Source organism: Pimephales promelas, chromosome 13 (assembly GCF_988280905.1).
Source record: "Pimephales promelas chromosome 13, fPimPro1.hap1.1, whole genome shotgun sequence".
In the NCBI taxonomy this organism is placed as follows: Eukaryota; Metazoa; Chordata; class Actinopteri; order Cypriniformes; family Leuciscidae; genus Pimephales; species Pimephales promelas.
In genome coordinates this window covers 33,690,450-33,710,201 of record NC_142781.1, presented here as the reverse complement: position 1 = coordinate 33,710,201, position 19,752 = coordinate 33,690,450, and the positions used below count along the sequence as shown (strand labels likewise).

Below are 19,752 nucleotides of genomic sequence, written 5' to 3'. Positions count from 1 at the left end.
TCTCCTCTTGTGACACTAACGAGTTTAATCCTGACATATTCATAATGAGCACGATTCATCAGGATATGTATTCTTGAGAAATGTTGGATGGAAACCAGAGTTTCAGCCGAACTAGATTTTGTTGCCATGAGATTCTGCGCATGCAAACACTAATCTTTTCTGTGATTGATTTGCACGATTGCTTTTAATGTTGCAAAAATGTACAGTATATATACTATATGTATACATATATTTTTTATAAAATTTTCAAAAATGTCAAAAACTATGTTTAACAACATTAAAATCATGATTTTCTGTAAAGCTACATTGAAACCATCTCTCTCTCTCCATGTACATATAATGTATTTATTCATATTTATTTATTAAATTAATAAATTGTATTTGCTTGAAATTAATTATTTGAAATTAAACGCAAACGTTTACACCACACGCAGACACAGTGAACGTCTGTTGCCATGGTAACAAGGGTTGACGGGTAGCTGCCAACCATTGTCTCAGCTTGTGAGTTTGAAAAGCTCTTAATTAATTAGCACGGGTTTACAAAGGGACCATATTGGCGAACATGTTGAAATGAAACAGATTATAATTCATTACTTCAGTCATACCTGACTAATTAAACAGGGTCCATTAGTATATAAATGTCAAAGATATTTTGGTAACACGTTTTAAAATACGGTAGTTAAAGCATTAACTAACATATAAAATCAATGAGCAATATATTTCTGTCATGACCATATGTAACAGGTACAGAAAGTGTATTGTTGAAACTTATGTATTGTTTATTAGGCTATAATTCACACAAAATGGTTTATTGTCATATATCTGGTATACTTGCCTGAGAAATTAGTGTTTTTCCCCTTTAATTGCTGTGATGTCATCATTTTGTTTTGTCTCCTCCTCTTCCTCTTGGCATTGTTAATGCACTGAAGAGGTGAGTTATCAATGGCTCCTGTCAATCTTAATTAATCTTTATTTTAATGGTTGCTTTTGAGTCAATCTCTTTACTGCAATTTATGTGTATTCAGTTATTGCACTTATCTGTGTGGTTATTTTGATAATATTTTACCCCATTTATGTTATATTTTTGACTTTGGTCTATTTGTGTACAGAAGAAAGCACATGGTGATTGAATGTTAAATCACCAAAACAAATCTTTTTCCAAGTCATTTGGTTCATTCAACGAACGAAACGAACGAATTGACTCGGAAAAAGATTCGTTCATTTTGATGAACGAGTTCGAACAGAAGAGTCACGAACACGCATCACAGAACAGAGCAAGGTGAGCATTTGAGCTTATAAAACTTAAACTTTGTCATTTATTTTTGAAATGAGCGATCATTTCACTAGATAAGACCCTTATTCATCGTCTGGAATCGTTTAAAGCCCTTTGAACAGTTTGCACTGAAACTCTCTTTTGGACCTTGAACCGTTTGGACCCCATTGAAGTCCATTATATGGAGAAAATCCTGGAATGTTTTAATCAAAAACCTTAATTTTTTTTTGACTGAAGAAAGAAAGACATGGACATCTTGGATGACATGGGGGTGAGTAAATTATCAGCAAAAGTCCAGTAAAAACAAAAAAACTGAACATAATGAAGATAAAAATGTAAATATCCCAGGACACAAACTCAGATGATGCTTTACGGCACAATTGTAAATTTCCTCATATTTGAAGTTATGAGTATCATTGATTCTGTTGACAATCTGTATTCTATCTCGACACATCTCCTCTCATGCCTCTATATCCACACAGAGATGTACAGTCGCTACAGTTGATGGTTTCTCCATTCTCCAGGATATACAGTAATCTTTCCCTAGCACTCATTAATCTATAAATCCATCTTTCCATCCACAGATTTGATCTCGATTCTCTTTCTGGAGCCGTGTGTGAAGTGCAACCACAAGTGTCTCTCTCTGTTTGGATATTGATGTAGATTGCAGTACGTACTTGAGGCAACATATAATTTTCATGAAAACGCATTTAAGGACGCATCGCATTGGTTGCATTGCATATGTGAGGAGCAAACTTTGAAAAACTAAAACTATGCTCAGTTGGGCCCCCAAAGTGAGCAAAATCCCAACCCCAAATCAAACGGCTCCCTCCAGGCGACGTGTGCACTGCAGTCAGTGAACTAGATTTACAAATGGATGGATAATGTCAATAGACAATTAGGAGTTGACTGCCCCCCCCCCCCACCGAAAGCTCATCAGAGAGCTGGTAATTAGAACAAACTGAGCTTAAGTGCTCACAAACGCTGTAAACAGCAGGTCAAGGGCTTTAGTCAGCGACACGCAGCCCAAATGAAGCTTCACGCTCCGAGACACTCAGCAGCGAGCCGGAGAATAAGGTCACGGACATCCCTTGTCCTGGGAATGCAACCTGATCACACTAAATGCGTCTCTATACACTCTTATGGCGCTTTTCCACTGCATAGTACGTAGGGCTGGGTATCGATTCACATTTCAATTTCGATTCGATTCACAAGCTCTCAGTTCGATTCGATTTCGATTCTCGATTAAATTTTCGATTTCGATTCCTGATTTGATTCTCGATTCGACTATAATGAAGATGTAATACAAATCCTATATTTATAAAAAAGAACAGTGGACATAAGTTTACTAGTGGTTAATTAATACAAGGAAATTAAGAGCCATAAACCTGTATATAAAACTCTTTTTATTTTAGGTACACTAAATGCATACAGAGAATAAACAGGATTTTGATGCAATATGCAAAAAAAGTCAGAACAGTCGCACAGCTTGATCAAACAGTATCATGTTGTTTTATGTTTAAGATAGATAAAGATAAATAAATATATAAATATTTAGACTTGTTTTTTTTACATTGATCTTACCTAAATGGTAATGTAATGTTTTGTTTATTTTTGTTTTAAGAGTTTATGTAGGGAAGCTTGATTTCAATCTTTGAATTAAATTGAAAAAAGTAGCACAAATAAATACAATAGAATAAAGACACAAATTAAGAGACATTTTGGGGTAGTTTTTTGGGAATGTCAGAAATACTACAGAAACTGAATAAAGTAATCCAATGTAAAATAACACTGGATAGTCTTTTTAGTCCAGACTGAATTAAATACAAAGGCTATTAATTCTGATTGCTTACAATTAATACTATATTCTGTTGTTATGACAACAGAATTAATGACTGACACAAATGGCTGCGTTCACTTTAAGAACTAGTGCGCGAATCCATTTCTGTTTCATTAACTTTCTGTCACACGCGTTTAATGCTAATTTAAGACATTACCGACTGTCTTTACGAGGCTACTCACCAAGACCAGAGTTTTGACATAATGTCGCGTGTTTTAACTGTTAAAGTGATATAATCCAGGGATAAAACGTTTGTTTCTGGCGAGCTGTTTGTGAGGCAGATTTAGGCTGTGCACGCAGTGAAAGACATCTCTGAGAGTGCGCGAGCACGGGATGGTTTAACATTGCTTGTAAAACTCAAAAAGACGTGAAAATGATAAACGCTAGTTACGATCATAGGTTACGATGCAATGCTGGCCCGATTGTTAAGTGAATAATTCCGTCATGTCCCGACTCCTAAACGCGTGTGTGTATCGACAGCTGCTTGCCTAGTGCAGAGAGACGAGAAGATGCAGCGCCGCGTTCGCGAGCCCCTATTTTTATGGAAAAAAATCGATTCCGGCCGTTGAGAATCGATTTTGAATCGAACACATTTTAAAAAACGATTAATCGAAAAATCTATTTTTTTGCCCAGCCCTAATAGTACGGTACGGTTCGACGCAGTACGCTTCGACTCGGCGCGGAACAGTTCGGTTCGCTTTGCGTTTCCACTGCAGTAGTACCCCTTCAAAGTGTGTGGGACTGATCGTTATTTGCGCGCGTCTCTACTGCCATGACATCATCTTAAAAGCGCCACATTTTCAAACCCACAACACAGGAACAATGGAGACTATCGAGGGGATGGTGTTCCTGATTCTCGGTATGTGGTTGTTTTTAACTGCTAGACGGAAAAATGTGTTTAAAATGAGGCTGATGGCAGCAAAACAAAAATACTGCTAAAAAAGTGTCTCGTGTCTCGTGTCGCAAATCCAATGACGCTAGTAGTGACGCTGGTAGTGACGATTCTGTCTGACCAATCAGTGATCTGCAGTGTTTCACGTCACATTTTTGTACCGGTACGGTACGCTTGGAACCTCAACAGACCAGGTACCATTTAAAGCGACCTGAAGCGAACCGTACTGTACCGTACCATGCAGTGGAAAAGCACCACAAGTGAGACGTACCGAACCAAACCGTACCGTACTATGCAGTGGAAAAGCGCCTTTAGAAGAAAAGGTTCTATATAGAACCTTAAAAGGTTCTATCAGCGCTACATATTTGGAACCCCTAAAGGTTCTATACACTCTTAAAAAAAATGGTTCCTCTGGGTTCTACATAGAACCCTGGAGTTCCGTACTTGGCCAATAGAACCTTTTACCAAATATGAAGCGGGGGATGGAACCATTTCTGGTTCTAAATAGAACCATTTCTTCTAAGAGTGTGTTTATCGTGCTATTAATACGCAAAAATGAGTTTTTACGTGCACATGATGCGCATGGGTTGGTTAGGGTAGGTTTAGTAGTGGTGTGGGGTGTGTGTGTATTATATGTTTGGGTAGATTTAGTGGTATGTATTAAAAAAATGTGCATCATATGCACGTAAAAACTCATTTTCGCGTATAAATTGCACAATGCATGCTATAGAGACGCATTTACGTGAGAACAGGCTGGGGAAACTGTTGCATTATATTTTTGTATAATCTCTAGCCTTCACATTATCCTTGAGATGTCTCTGGTCTTCATTGAATGCATTTTTTTTTGTATTAACCATATTTATAGGCTGTTGTAACACTATATATTATATCATTATTATCCATGATTCTGTTACTGAAGTTTAAGATTCAGATTAAAAGACTGCAGCCGCCAAGTCGTAGAAGTTGAATCGGAAATTCAGTTGATGAAATTCAAACTCGATGAAATTTGAATTATTAATAAATAATTTAATTAAATTAATTTTAACTCTATTTCCTTACATTTAAGTTTGTATATTTCAACGCTGCATCCTGTTTGCTGCTTCAATTCAACCCGCCTTTGATTACGTTGCAAAATTAGCATCTTTGTTGAAAGCAAAATTATTAGAATTAGTATTTTAATAAAGTCTTAAAGACCCCAAACTTTTGAAGGGTTGTCTATAAATAAATAAATGATACATTCACTATTATAATATATACTGTACACACACTCTTATATATTCAGATAGTAAAATACTGCCGTCTCCAAGTCATAGAAGTTCAATTGTAGAATTGAATTGAAAGTTTACCGAATTACAACTCAAAGAATTTCAACACGGCTGGAAGTTTTTGAAGGTTAAGTGTCCTTCCAGCCTCGAATCAAAGATCGCAGTTTTACACCATTAAAAATAACATTATATTTTCTTGAATTGTAATTCATTTTAATTCCATATTCATACATTTAATTTTGTATTGCAATTTTGCATCCTTGCTACCTACTGTAACAGCGTCCAGTGTGGCGTGATGGCGGGCACTTAAAGTGTACAGGGTGTGTTTAAGTGTGTGTGTGTGTGTGTTTGGCATTGCAACTTGTTTTTGCAGAGGTTCTGTCAGACTGATGCTCATTGAGACGGGCAGAAATAGAGGGATAGAAAAACACAGGAACAAGAAGAATTGAACTGTCAGTGTCATTTAGAGACTCTCTATCTCTGTGTGTGTGTGTGTGTGTGTGTGTGTGTGAATATACAAGTATCAGTCTGTCTCTATCTCTGACACAGACGGATGATAGTGGAGGATACCCGCTGTGAATGCCATCTCTAATGTTATTTGTCCTGTAGGACGGGTGCTCGGGTCACACACACACACACACACACACTAACACACACACACCTGTCTGTCTCTCCAGAAACTTCATTCTCACATCCAGCTCTCAAAACCTGATTATACACAAACAGTCCGATTAATGGAGGCTGACAGAAATGATTTCTAAGACACATTTTAGCTTGCTTATTTTTCACAAACAAGCAAGTGAAATAAAGATGATTGTGGTGAGTGAAGCCTTTAAAGGCTTTCATTATAGAAATATTAATTTCATTATATGTTATTTTAATTGATTCCAATGTAAAATACCACCGGTTTCACAGACTATAATGCATGTTTGAGCTGTTTTAACTGAAAGCAACTTACACTGAGATCTCTTAAAATATATCAGTGCCATTGTTTTGTCTCAAGATGTACACCAGTAATGTATTTTAAAGTTTATAAAACATACTTAAATGTCTTAACTGAACTAAGGCCTAATCCCGGTTTAATCTAAACCCCATCTCAAATTTTTTCTAATGTTGCCTTTTATTGATTTTATAGAATCAATTACTTTTAAATAATCAAATTATATAATTCATGCATTAATAATACATCAAAATAATTTACGTATAATGTATATATAGGCCATGTTTAAATGGCATCATCAAATTTATATTTTACCATAACAACATTCTTTAACAAATTAGCGTGTGACGTTTTTCTTACCGTAGTATATTATTATTGTAATTAAAAATTCTGAAATATTTTTATAACACACACACTCAAAGATATGATTTTTATACTGTATGTTACAAATTATTTCTGAATTAACAATATTTAATTAAAATATTTTCACAAATGTTTTAAAGGAATTATATATATTTATATATATATAAAATGTATGCGTGTGTGAATTATATAAAATCATTTGTTTATTTTGTAATGAATTTGAATCTGAATCTGTAATAATTAAGAAAAACGTGAAGAACATCACACAATAGAAATGTTGTGGTGGTATTACAGTAATGCTCACATTCAGTATATGATGGTTAATGCATCATTTCTTCTGTAGACTGAAGCTCGTGTCCATCTCTCCCTCATCAGTTATAAATGATGGACAGCTGCACTCGTCTGCTCACCTCATCAATGTTTTCTACACAAATCAATGCAAACACTAGAGGGAAAGTCGACTGAAAACAACAACAGCGCTGCTTATTTCACGGTCTGTGAGGAGAACGTTTTCTCTTTCACTGATCCAGGACAGCCGAAGACATGTTTACCCAAATAAAAACTATTCTATGTCATCATAATATTAAAAAGTGTAAACTGCTCTGGTGTATATTTTGCTAGTTGTACTTTATCCTGAAAATCCACTTTATACTCGAAAAAATGCTGGGTTGGTTTAACTCAGTTTTGGGTCAAATATGGACAAACCTAAACGTTGGATTAAAAATGCAATTAAAAAAATGTAACCCAATGGCTGGGTTTGTCCATATTTGACCCAAAATTGGGTTAAACCAACCCAGCATTTTTTAGAGTGCGCTTTTTACTACTATAAGTAACAATGAGAGTTAGTGTACACAGTTGCTAATTTACTCACCCCCATGTCATCCAAGATGTCCATGTCTTTCTTTCTTCAGTTGAAAAGAAATTAAAGTTTTTGATGAAAACATTCCAGGATTTTTCTCCATATAATGGACTTCAATGGGGACCAAACGGTTCAAGGTCCAAAAGACACTTTCAGTACAAACTGCAAACTGTTCAAAGGGCTTTAAACGATTCCAGACGATGAATAAGGGTCTTATCTAGCGAAACGATCGCTCATTTAATAAATAAATAACAAAGTTTAAGTTTTATAAGCTCAAATGGTGGCCTTGCTCTGTTCTGTGGTGCTCGTTTGTGACTCTCCTGTTCGAACTCGTTCATCAAACTGAACGAATCTTTTTCAGAGTCAATTCGCTCGTTTCGTTCATTGAATGAACCAAATGACTAGGGAAAAAGATTTGTTCATTTTGATGCACGAGTTCGAACAGGAGAGTCACGAATGAGCAAGGCGAGCATTTAAATTTTGTTATTTATTTATTAAATGAGCGATCGTTTCGCTTGATAAGAGCCTTATTCATCATCTGGAATCGTTTAAAGCCCTTTGAAGCTGCACTGAAAATCTCATTTGGACCTTGAACCGTTTGGTTCCCATTGAAGTCCATTATATGGAGAAAATCCTGGAATGTTTTCATCAAAAACCTTAATTTCTTTTCGACTGAAGAAAGAAAGACATCTTGGATGACATGGGGGTGAGTAAATTACTCCTTTAATACTTATAGAACGTCTAAAGTGGACTATCAACTTACATATTGCTGGATTTTTTCTTGATTTTGGGTATATCTAGAAATGTTGTGTTTCTTGTTTAGTTTGTATTCAGCAAGCATGCATTGAATTAATCAAAAGTGACCGTAAACACATTTTTAATGCTACAAAAGATTCCTATTTCAAATAAATGCTGTTCATAATTTCTATTCATCAAAGAATCCTGAGAAATAAAATGCATCACGGTTTCCACAAAAATATGCAGCAGCACAACTGTTTTCAACACTGATGATAATCAAATGTTTCTTAATCAAAGAGTGATTTCTGAAGGATCATGTGACACTGAAGACTGGAGTAATGCTGAAAATACAGCTTTAAATCACAGGAATAAATTATATTTTACCATATATTCACATAGAACACAGTTATTTTAAAGCGTAATAATATTTCATAATTTTTCTGCATTCTTAAATCATGATACAGTATTTTAGTTATTTTTGTTTTAAAACGTATCTTGTCAGCCCTATAAGCATAAAGTGCAGCTTTATAAGTTCCATGAGCAAAAAAAAAAAAAACAACAGCACACAATTGGTGAACTTCCAAGGCCGCATTACCAGTCGAGAGGAGGAACGGGAATGAAACGGACGGCTCTAAAACTCTAAATCAGCCTTACATCTGATCCAGGGCCTGCTTTTCCATCCCTCACTGCATTCTGCCAAGCAAACAAAACTGATCCGAGCGCTCAGTCATTCCTCAGACCGCCGACACTAAATCACTCCGACTGATCCTGAGTCAGCGCTCGCGAGGATATGGAAACAAACAGCTGATCTCGGACCACCGTGAACAGAACAAATGGAAGCCATCCTTTATTTTTTTCCTTGAGCCGATAGATTCGCCCCTCCCATTCCTGACTGCAATTTATCCCCCAAAACCGGCGGAGCACGAGGCGTTTATCTTGCCAGCGCATGTACATAACAAATAAATTGATCCCATAAAAGCACAGACGCTAGATATGAAGAAGCCGAGCCATTAAATTAGTGTACGACACTAAAGCGCCACAAAGAGGGGAAGCGAATCAACTAAATGAGATGAAATTGAATGGATTTGCAGTGGCTCAGTGGGAATACTGGGAATAGTTCACCCCAAAACTGAAAAGATCAGTCATTATTTTCTCATTATAAACCAAATATGGGTTTGGATTGGCTGAATTTCGTTTGTTTGATGAACTATTTAATTTACAAGCGCCGTTCGCTGCCATTTAAAATATTTGAAGTGCCCAAATGTTCTATTTATTTCTATTTTTGCAGCAAAACGTCTGCCAAAATATGGCGGCTTTGCTGATTCAAGGCGAAAGTCAAGGCTGGAACGGCCTGAGCACCTGAGCGTGCCAGAGATGCTTTTAACACACTGTGACAAACACTCTCACACATTAACACACACACACACACGTTGGGTTTTCATGTTTTAAATGGAATTTCCATAGACTTAATGGTTTTTATACAGTACAATCTGTTTATTCCCTTATCCCCTTACACTAACTTAGGGATGGGCAACGATTAATCGCATCCAAAATAAAAGTTTGTGTATATGTAATATATGTGTGTGTGGTGTGTATAATTAATTTGTATATATAAATACCCACACATGCATGTGTATATTTAAGAAATATGTGCATGTATATATTTTATATATATTTATTCACAATTAATTTTATATATAAATATTTGATATATTAATAACACATTTTTCTTAAATATATACATGCATGTGTGGGTATTTATATATACAAATTAATTATACACACTACACACACATATATTATGTAAACACAAACTTTTATTTTGGATGCGATTAATCGTTGCCCATCCCTACACTAACTCGATCCCTAAACTTGTCCATCACACACACACACACACACAAACCCAAACCTGCCCCTCACACAAAACTTTCAGCATTTTACATTTTCAAAAAAACATCACTTAGTCTGATTTATAAGCCAAATGATTTTTGATATTGTGTAGGGTTATAGGGTTTACCAGGACACACACACACACACACACACACACACACACACTATCTCTCTCCCTCACACACACACACACACTCACCATCACTCATGATCACTCGCTCGTTCCATCCGTTTCTCCATTAACGCAGAGAGGGGGAAGATCGTGATGGAGGGGGAGGGGAGGAAGACAGGTGAAAGATAGACACACAAACCTGTCCACACACACACACACACACACACACACACACACACACACACACACACACATACTTTGGATTATGTGGGTGGAGCAGGAATGAAGTATTGTGATTTGCCTGGAGAAAAGAGTTGGAGTTTCTCTTCTTCTTCACAAGACTAAAGCCAACAAACCTTGCATTGTGTGCTGGTCTAATACACATGTTAAGTAGGGCTGGGTATTGAGACAAATTTCACAATTCGATTCATTTTGATTACGATTCGATTCAATATTGATTATTTTGGATATCAGTTACAATAAATGGCATTTTTTCTCAAGGGAATCAAATCTCTTAACTAATGCTGTAAACTGTGGGAGTCTAGTTGTAGCCTATAGGCTTCATAAGCCTAATATGAAGGTAATAATGAACTGTTTTGTAGCTATACAAACACTTAAATTACACTTTTATTAATTTTTATAATAAGAAGATTATATATGAAATATAAACATTTAACCCTTTGATGCACAACATGGGTCTAAATAGACCCGACTGAGTTTTCATTTTCTATATCTTTGCAAGAAATTAATTTCATCACTCAGTATTCCAGGTATTCCTCAATTAACTTGTTTTTGATCATCACAAATCCTTATTTTTATTTTTCATTTCTTACTTTTTGAATAAAAATAGTTTTTTTATAGCAACCCTTCTAATGCGCAACATGGGTCTAAAAAGACCCGTATTCATTTCCTATGGTATTTCAGTGATGGCTGAGTGTTTTCTTTGCTGAATCTTTAAAATATATGTATTTTATCATTTCTTATTCCAGATATTCATTAAATATCTTGTTTTTGATTTCCACAAATCATTGGGTTTATGTTTCCTTTCTTACTTTATAAACAAACACAGTTTTTGTATTTCTACATCAATTTTACATACATGGGTCTAAAAAGACCCGTATTCATTTCCTATGGTATTTCAGTGATGGCTGAGTGTTTCTTTGCTAAATCTTTAAAATATATGTGTTTTTTTTATCATTTCCTTTTCCAGGTCTTCATTAAATATCTTGTTTTTGATTTCCACAACTCATTATGTTTATGTTTCCTTTCTTACTTTATAAACAAACACAGTTTTTGTATTTATACATCAATTTTACATACATGGGTCTAAAATGACCCATATTCATTGAAATGTTATTTCAGACTGAGTTTTCATGAAATGTTATTTCAGTGATGGCTGAGTGTTTCTTTGCTGAATCTTTAATTTAAAATATGTTTTTTTTAATCATTTCTTATTCCAGGTATTCATTAAATATCTTGTTTTTAATTTCCACAAATCATTATGTTAGGTTTTTTTAATTTATTTCCTCATCAATTTTACATACATGGGTCAAAATTTTTTATTAATCTTAATTTATTTTAACCACAGACATTTTTTATATATATATATATTGTAAAAGATAACATAATATCTCAATATTAGGCTATGGTTACCTTGACCTTGTAATCCTAGTGAGAAATCCTAGTGAGAAGGAGAAACATGTCCAATACTATTAGCTAGCTAGCTGTTGACATATTCTAGCTAGCTAATGTTAACTACACAAAAAAAGATTGTTTTTTAAAGCTTATTTAACATTTAGGCCTAACAGTTCATAATCACTCATATGCTGAAATGATTCTTATACTGAAATCATTCTATGATTGAAATGATTCCCGGCTGCCAAAGACAGAAAAGTCAGCAACTGGTGTTCCCAGAGCACCAGGCCTGTGTGCAAGGAGCACAAACATGTAGTTGTCATTTGTGAGGCATGTAAGCACTAAGATGGCAATTTGAGATGCCGCTGTACCAGTGTGATTTTATTTTTTCTGTTTTTTTTTTATTTGATCACATTCACCACAATTCAATAGTTACACTACACCACAGTTCAATGTCAGTGTTATCAGTTATCAGTTATCTGTGATATGTGAATGCTATGCGAGACAAAGTGGCAAATAAACATTTCAAGTGTTAAATATGTTGTTAAAATTACTTCTAAGATTATCAATTTAACAAAACGTTGTCTTTATTCTTTTGTTTTATTATGCTTGATAAGTACATTTGATATAGTAACACAAAACCTAGAAAAAAATGAAAAAAAATATTTTTGGTAATTGAAAACAATATTTTTTAAATATTTATAAATCATGAAATTTATAGATAATGGAATATTAAATGCTTAAATAAATTGATCTCAAAAGATAAAAAGAAAAGAAAAGTCCAGCCATGCATTAAATACCATAGGACATGAATACTGGTCTTTTTAGACCCATGTGTAAAATTGATGTAGAAATACAAAAACTGTGTTTGTTTATAAAGTAAGAAAGGAAACATAAACACAATGATTTGTGGACATCAAAAACAAGATATTTAATGAAGACCTGGAATAACAAATGATAAAATACATATATTTTAAAGATTCAGCAAAGAAAACACTCAGCCATCACTGAAATACCATAGGAAATGAATACGGGTCTTTTTAGACCCATGTTGCGCATTAGAAGGGGTATCCATAGCTTGCGCATCAAAGGGTTAAATGGTGGCTGTCATAAAAACTTGCCAAATATGCATTAAATATTGAAGAACATTAAGATTATAATGCATATGTAATATGGTGTATATATTTAGCAAAATGCTCCTCTCTAGAGTTATTTTTTCTAGCTGACTAACGAGTTTATGTGGGTTTTCTGAGGTAAATATGATGATACATTGATTACAAGCTGTTTAACTGACGTCTTTCCACAGTTGAAACGCTGATTGAGTGAATCAATGTGACATGATACGGATTTATATAAGTTGTACTCTATCTTTAACACACTTTCAGATGCTCATTCATGTTTATTTCGCGCTGTGACTGGTATTATTTACCCGGAAGAGAGATCAGCGCAGCCGCTCAAACACCACGGCGCCAACACGCTATTTATGTTTTTGAATTTCTAAAGAAAATGGACGTAATTTGAAAATTGAGACTTTGTTTCATATCAATAGTAACAAAGGACAAATATTATTGCTGTTTTGTTGGATGCGCGCAGCCGCGATACAATGATCCATTCATTCAAATGAAACAGGATGACTAATCGATTCTTGAGATTTAAGAATCGATATCAGTTCGTAAAAATGAGAATCGATTAATATCGAGAAATCGCTATTAATTACCCATCCCTAATGTAAAGCACTGTATATATTGTTTGTCATATTTATATAGTTGAGGGTGGACTTTAATAAAGAGCTAGGCCTATTCACAATTATGCATCAGTCCTCAAACCAGTGATAACCAGTATAAAGCAGCTTAGTTCAGCAGGGTGACACACACACACACACACACACACACACACACACACACACACACAGGAGGTTTAGGGCTTTCGGCGACATTCATCTCCTCCACATATTCAGGTGCATCTTTGAAATGGTAAAGAGGCTGTTTATAGATCAACATGTCTGAAAGACGCTGGCAAGAGAAGAGAGGGAACACACAGGAACAGTGTGGGAAGAGAAAGAGAGAACGGATGAAGGATATCTCTGTAATATCTTTCTCCTCGAAAGCTTTTCAGATGTTTCTCCTGTTCAGGTGAAAAAGACTTCAGTAATCTCACTCTGAAGAGTCTCAAGCTGTGCTCCCATTAGCCAACATAACAGTCAACTCATTGAGCTTTTCTTAAAGGAGTAGTTCACTTTTGAAAAACCTTTGCTGATAATTTACTCACCCCCATGTCATCCAAGATGTCCATGTCTTTCTTTCCTCAGTCCAAAAGAAATTAAGAATTTTGATGAAAACATTCTAGGATTTTCTCCATATGATGGACTTCAATGGGAACCAAACGGTTCAAGGTCCAAGACACTTTCAGTTAGGGCTGGGCGATATATCGAATATGTACGATGTATCGTTATATTTTTTGAAACGATATGGAATGAGGCAATACCGTTTATATCGATACAGTAACGTTAGTTTGATATGAGCACATCTGAAAAATAGCGGAGGTTGCAGTGTGAGCTGCTGCAGTGAAAGTAGCTAGGCTACGTAGTACAATTTGTCCTAAACATGACACAAGCTTATATTAATTGCGTCAAAATCACTTTGATATAGTTAACAAGTTTAAGGCAGCTTGCCGCCCTGTCAAATGCTCTGACAGACACTGTTGCTGACTGACAGATATACTTGCGCTGTTTAATGCGTTTGAGATGTGGTGCTTTCCTCAGTGCTCAACTTACATTTCACATATTCTCCATCTGTAAATGTTAGAAAGTAAAGCAAATATGTCCATTTCACAACAAATATGTCCATGTCAGAAGAGGACGAGCTTCTGCAAGTGAATCTCCGCTAAAATTCATGCTTCCTTGAACGAGCGCCGGCGCGCGCATGCGCGTGAATAGTACTACGTAGTACGCAATAATTCTGACTAAAATAAACATATTGCTAAAATATTTGTTGTTGAAGAAAATAAATGTGCCATATGTGGAATTTTAAACCTACAAGTATATATTTTTAATGAAAGTGAAAGTGATTATAATGGGGTAATCAAATGCAGGCTAATATAATTAGTTTGTGCTTTTGTTTTTGTTTTTATTTTCATTTTTAGTTTAGCTTTTAGTCAATATAAAAACAAAAGCTTTTTGCACATAATATATTGCATAGCCTATATTATATTTGTTTCCATATCCTTCAATATCAACATTGTTTGTAGGATATCATTGGGCCGAATGTGAATATACTGTATATATATATATATATATATATATATTTTTTTTTTAATATAAAGATTTTCTTTATCTAAATAGAAAACGTAGAAAGTACCGAGATATATATCGTATATCGCCATTTGACCAAAAAATATCGAGATATGATTTTTTGGCCATATCGCCCAGCCCTACTTTCAGTCAAGTCAAGTAAGTCACATTTATTTATATAGCGCTTTTCACAATACAGATTGTATCAAAGCAGCTTCACAGTGAAAACATAAAAGTAGTACAACACAGATCAATAATATTGTTAAATATTAAATATCCCCAACTGAGCAAGCCAAAGCAAGGCAAACAGTGGCAAGGAACCAAAACTCCATCAGATTTGGATGGAGGTACAAACTGCAAACTGTTCAAAGGGCTTTAAACGATTCCAGATGATGAATAAGGGTCTTATCAAGTGAAACGATCACTCATTTAATAAAATAATAACAAAGTTTAAGTTTTATAAGCTCAAATGCTCGCCTTGCTCTGTTCTGTGACGCACGTTTGTGATTCTCCTGTTTCAACTCATTCATCAAACTGAACGAATCTTTTTCCGAGTCATTTGGTTCATTCAACGAACGAAATGAACAAATTGACTCAGAAAAAGATTCGTTCAAAACTATATAAATAAAACGACAAACATAAGATGATTTTTTTTTATTTTGTAGTCGCCTTGTGTCATTTGAAATAACTGAAACTAAATAAAACTAAAATTTAATTTTTTAGAAATGGTTTTACAAACCGAAACAAATAAAAATGAGGGGAAAAAAAACACCATTTAATCAATTAAACAAAAACAAATTCTGAAAGTATATATATAAAGCTACTTCAAATATTTAATACAGATTATAATAATGTATAAGTTTTATTCATATTTCACTTTGCTGCCACCTATTGACGAACCTTTTAATGAAAAGGAGATTCAAGCTGTTTATCTTTATTATTTTTTTTTTTACATGAATGTAAAAATGTATAAATCATAAAAAGCTGTAAATCATTTGTAGGTTTCATAAATTGAGATTGTTTTGAGCAGTCATGATGAGTTATAACGTTGCTGTACTTCATAAACAAAATTCAAATAATTTCTCAATTTTTAATTATTAAAAAGGGGACTAATGAAGTAATAACATGGTAAAAAAAAAATTCTAAGCTTTAAAACCTGTATGCATTCAATCATTAATAAGAAGTTACTGATTGGACACAATATGGTAGAAAAATATTAGAAAAATATTACAGTTATTTAGAATCATTAACTAAACTTCTTTAGGGAAAAACAAATTCATTAAATTCCTTATGATTCCTATTATGTGCATACATGCATAATTTTATTTCTCTTTCACTGTAAAAGAAATATATGATCAATAAGTTATGACAACATGTTTTTACATTGCTTTAACTCTTTTTAATACGCGAGATTCAACTCATTCATGTCAGTTTAATGTAATTTAAGCTCACGTTTTTTAGTGAAACCAGTGTTGTAGTACTCGAGACTCGGAATCGTCTCGGACTCGGTCTCGAGACCATATTTTAATGGTCTTGGTCTTGTCATGGACTCGTGTCCATTTGGACTCGGAATTGACTCGTACTCGAACATTTTTTTTTTTAGGACTCGGACTTATTCCCGAGTCCACTCGAGTTCAATTAAAAATATTTTTCATGATTATTAATGTATGTTAATAAAATATTTCTTTAAATTGATTGACACGCCCAGTGATTGGTGATTTTCTAGTGCGCAACTGCGCATGACAAATTGTAATAAAATTACTTTTAACACCACCTACTATGTGGCCTTTTTACCCTAAACTGATCATATTTTTAAACTCTAAGTAAATTCAGTAAAAAAAAAAAAAAGAAGGATTTCTCTAAGTAAATAAAAGTAAATTAGGTAATCAACCCTCTCTGGTCTCGGACTCGACTTGGACTCGACTCTCTATGGACTCGGTGTCGACTCGGACTCGACTCTCTCTGGTCTTGGTCTAGACTCGGACTCGAGTGAGGTGGTTTTGACTACAACACTGAGTGAAACCTCACTATTGAATCAGCAGAGCCACAAAAGAGCAAAATCTGAGCAAGAGGAAAGACAAACATGAGCGGGAAAGAGAAGAGACATGAACAGGAGAGATGGATGGATGAAGAAAGTGGACAGTACAGATAACACCATCTTTACACAGATCTGACCAGAGCGCTGAAAACACACTCCAGACTGCACTTTTTTTCTGCTGTGATAATACTATTCACACTACCTTCATTTCTGATCGTTTCTTTCTAAATGTTTCTTCAGTCTGGATGTTTTGTGTTGGCCACATGAAGAAGAACAGCACAACACAGCATGAACTCACACACCATCAGCAAACCACAGTCTCTCACGCAGCGAGCTTCAGCTTTCAGACACACACACACTCCATCATGCATACACACAATCTGTGTACTTATTGCACAAATCGTAAGAGGATATAATAGTATGCTATTATCAAACAAAGAAATCGGAGACTTAATTATGCATATGTGCATAAACATAATTATGAAAGAAAACAAAAACGACATTGTTTGTTTGTCTAAATAGCTTTTCTGGAAAGGCCAGCCAAATATATGCATGGGGTCGATATCCTCTAAATATTTCATGTTCATAAGCACCTCAATCTCCCCAATCTGAACCAAGCTATTCAAATATTTATTTTTTTATATGTGCAAATCAATTACAGACGACAGAAAACAAAAATGCTCTATTCAGCTCATTAATACATTTAAATTAAAAATGAATTATTTTTTGAAAAGCATTTTTCTACACGTTAAAATCACATAAGTGACTTATTGCTTTAGATCACCCTACACTCTAAAAATGCTGGGTTGTTTTAATCCAAATTTGGGTCAAATATGGACAATCTCATTTTTTTTATTACATTTTTAACCCACAATTGTGTTAAAACAACCCAGCATTTTTTAGAGTGCACGATTGGCAAAAAAAAAAATAAGGGTAGATAATTGATTTATTCTATAATTTTTTTTAAATAAATATTTATTATTCTATTTTGAGTTTAATCCAATTTGTACACTCTAAAAAATGCTGGGTTGTTTTAACCCAATTTTGGGTCAAATATGGACAATCTCATTTTTTTTATTACATTTTTAACCCACAATTGTGTTAAAACAACCCAGCATTTTTTAGAGTGCATGATTGGCAAAAAAAAAATAAAATAAGGGTACACTCTAAAAAATGCTGGGTTGTTTTAACCCAATTTTGGGTCAAATATGGACAAACCCGAAATGTTGGGTTAAAAATGTAATGTAAAAATTTAACCCAACGGCTGGGTTAGTCCATATTTGACCCAAAGTTGGGTTAATACAACCCAGCATTTTTTAGAGTGTAGATAATTGATTTATTCTATAATTTTTTTTAATAAATATTTATTATTCTATTTTGAGTTTAATCCAATTTGTACACTCTAAAAAATGCTGGGTTGTTAACCCAATTTTGGGTCAAATATGGACAATCTCATTTTTTTTATTACATTTTTAACCCACAATTGTGTTAAAACAATCCAGCATTTTTTAGAGTGCACGATTGGCAAAAAAAAAATAAGGGTAGATAATTGATTTATTCTATAATTTTTTTTTAATAAATATTTATTATTCTATTTTGAGTTTAATCCAATTTGTACACTCTAAAAAATGCTGGGTTGTTTTAACCCAATTTTGGGTCAAATATGGACAATCTCATTTTTTTTATTACATTTTTAACCCACAATTGTGTTAAAACAACCCAGCATTTTTTAGAGTGCATGATTGGCAAAAAAAAAATAAGGGTAGATAATTGATTTATTCTATAATTTTTTTTAATAAATATTTATTATTCTATTTTGAGTTTAATCCAATTTGTACTATTTTATTTAAAATATTTTGCGCTACTTTTTTGCTACTCAAATGTTCCGCAATAAAACACTGAATTGAACTGAAACAGAAGGAGAGAGAGAGATGTGGGGAGGGACAGAAAAAAAAGTGTGTGTGTGTGTCAGTGAGTAAGAGAGAGAGAGAGAGAGAGAGAGAGAGAGCACGCACAAGCATTGGGGAATGAGGTGAATTGCATCGTGATTTGATGCGAGCGCAGCTGTGAGACACGCTGGAATCCAAGCAGGCTATTTCTATTTGCAAACGTTTGTGTTTTCCTCTCAGCCTCATCCTCGTGCAATGCTTCAGTGTTTCCCGTGTCACCACACGAGTTGGATTTTAACACATGGAATCAGATGCCGGACAGGTTTGTTCTCCAGCTGGATTAAAGCATCCTTCAGTCAGTTCAGCTCCGCGGACAGCGCCTGAGCTCTGAGGTGAGACGCCTCAAATCATTTCACAGGACACAAAACAGCACTTTTAACTAGTACAGGAGTTTATCGCCGAGCTAAACTAAGAGTATACGACAGTGACTCTCACCTGGTTTCGTTTCAGGACTCGGATAGCACATTGCACATCACACAAATGTCCATTTTGTACATGCACAAGTAGCCAGAACACACACAGAGCCACAAATTGCATTGATACACACAAGTGGCCGATGAATTTGCTCTAAAAAATGCTGGGTTGTTTCAATCTATGCTAGTCAAATATGGACAAACCCAACCGTCCATTTTTGAGCAAAACACGAGCCGTTCAACTGACCGATTAGCT

At 34.6% G+C, this 19,752-nt stretch overlaps 1 protein-coding gene and 1 long non-coding RNA gene across 3 annotated transcripts in view; one reads left to right on the top strand and one right to left on the bottom strand.

The window, feature by feature from the left end:
- LOC148976884 (uncharacterized) overlaps positions 1–19,752 on the bottom strand; it is a 102,788-nt gene that overhangs the window by 14,210 nt on the left and 68,826 nt on the right. The window lies entirely within an intron of this gene.
- The window catches only part of tmem121ab (transmembrane protein 121Ab), a 64,097-nt gene continuing 63,480 nt past the window's right edge, over positions 19,136–19,752 (top strand). For both annotated transcript variants that reach the window (XR_016146096.1, XM_089118917.1), the window contains exon 1: positions 19,136–19,415. The gene's annotated coding sequence lies outside the window, so the exon portion shown is untranslated. The remainder of the gene's footprint in view (positions 19,416–19,752) is intronic.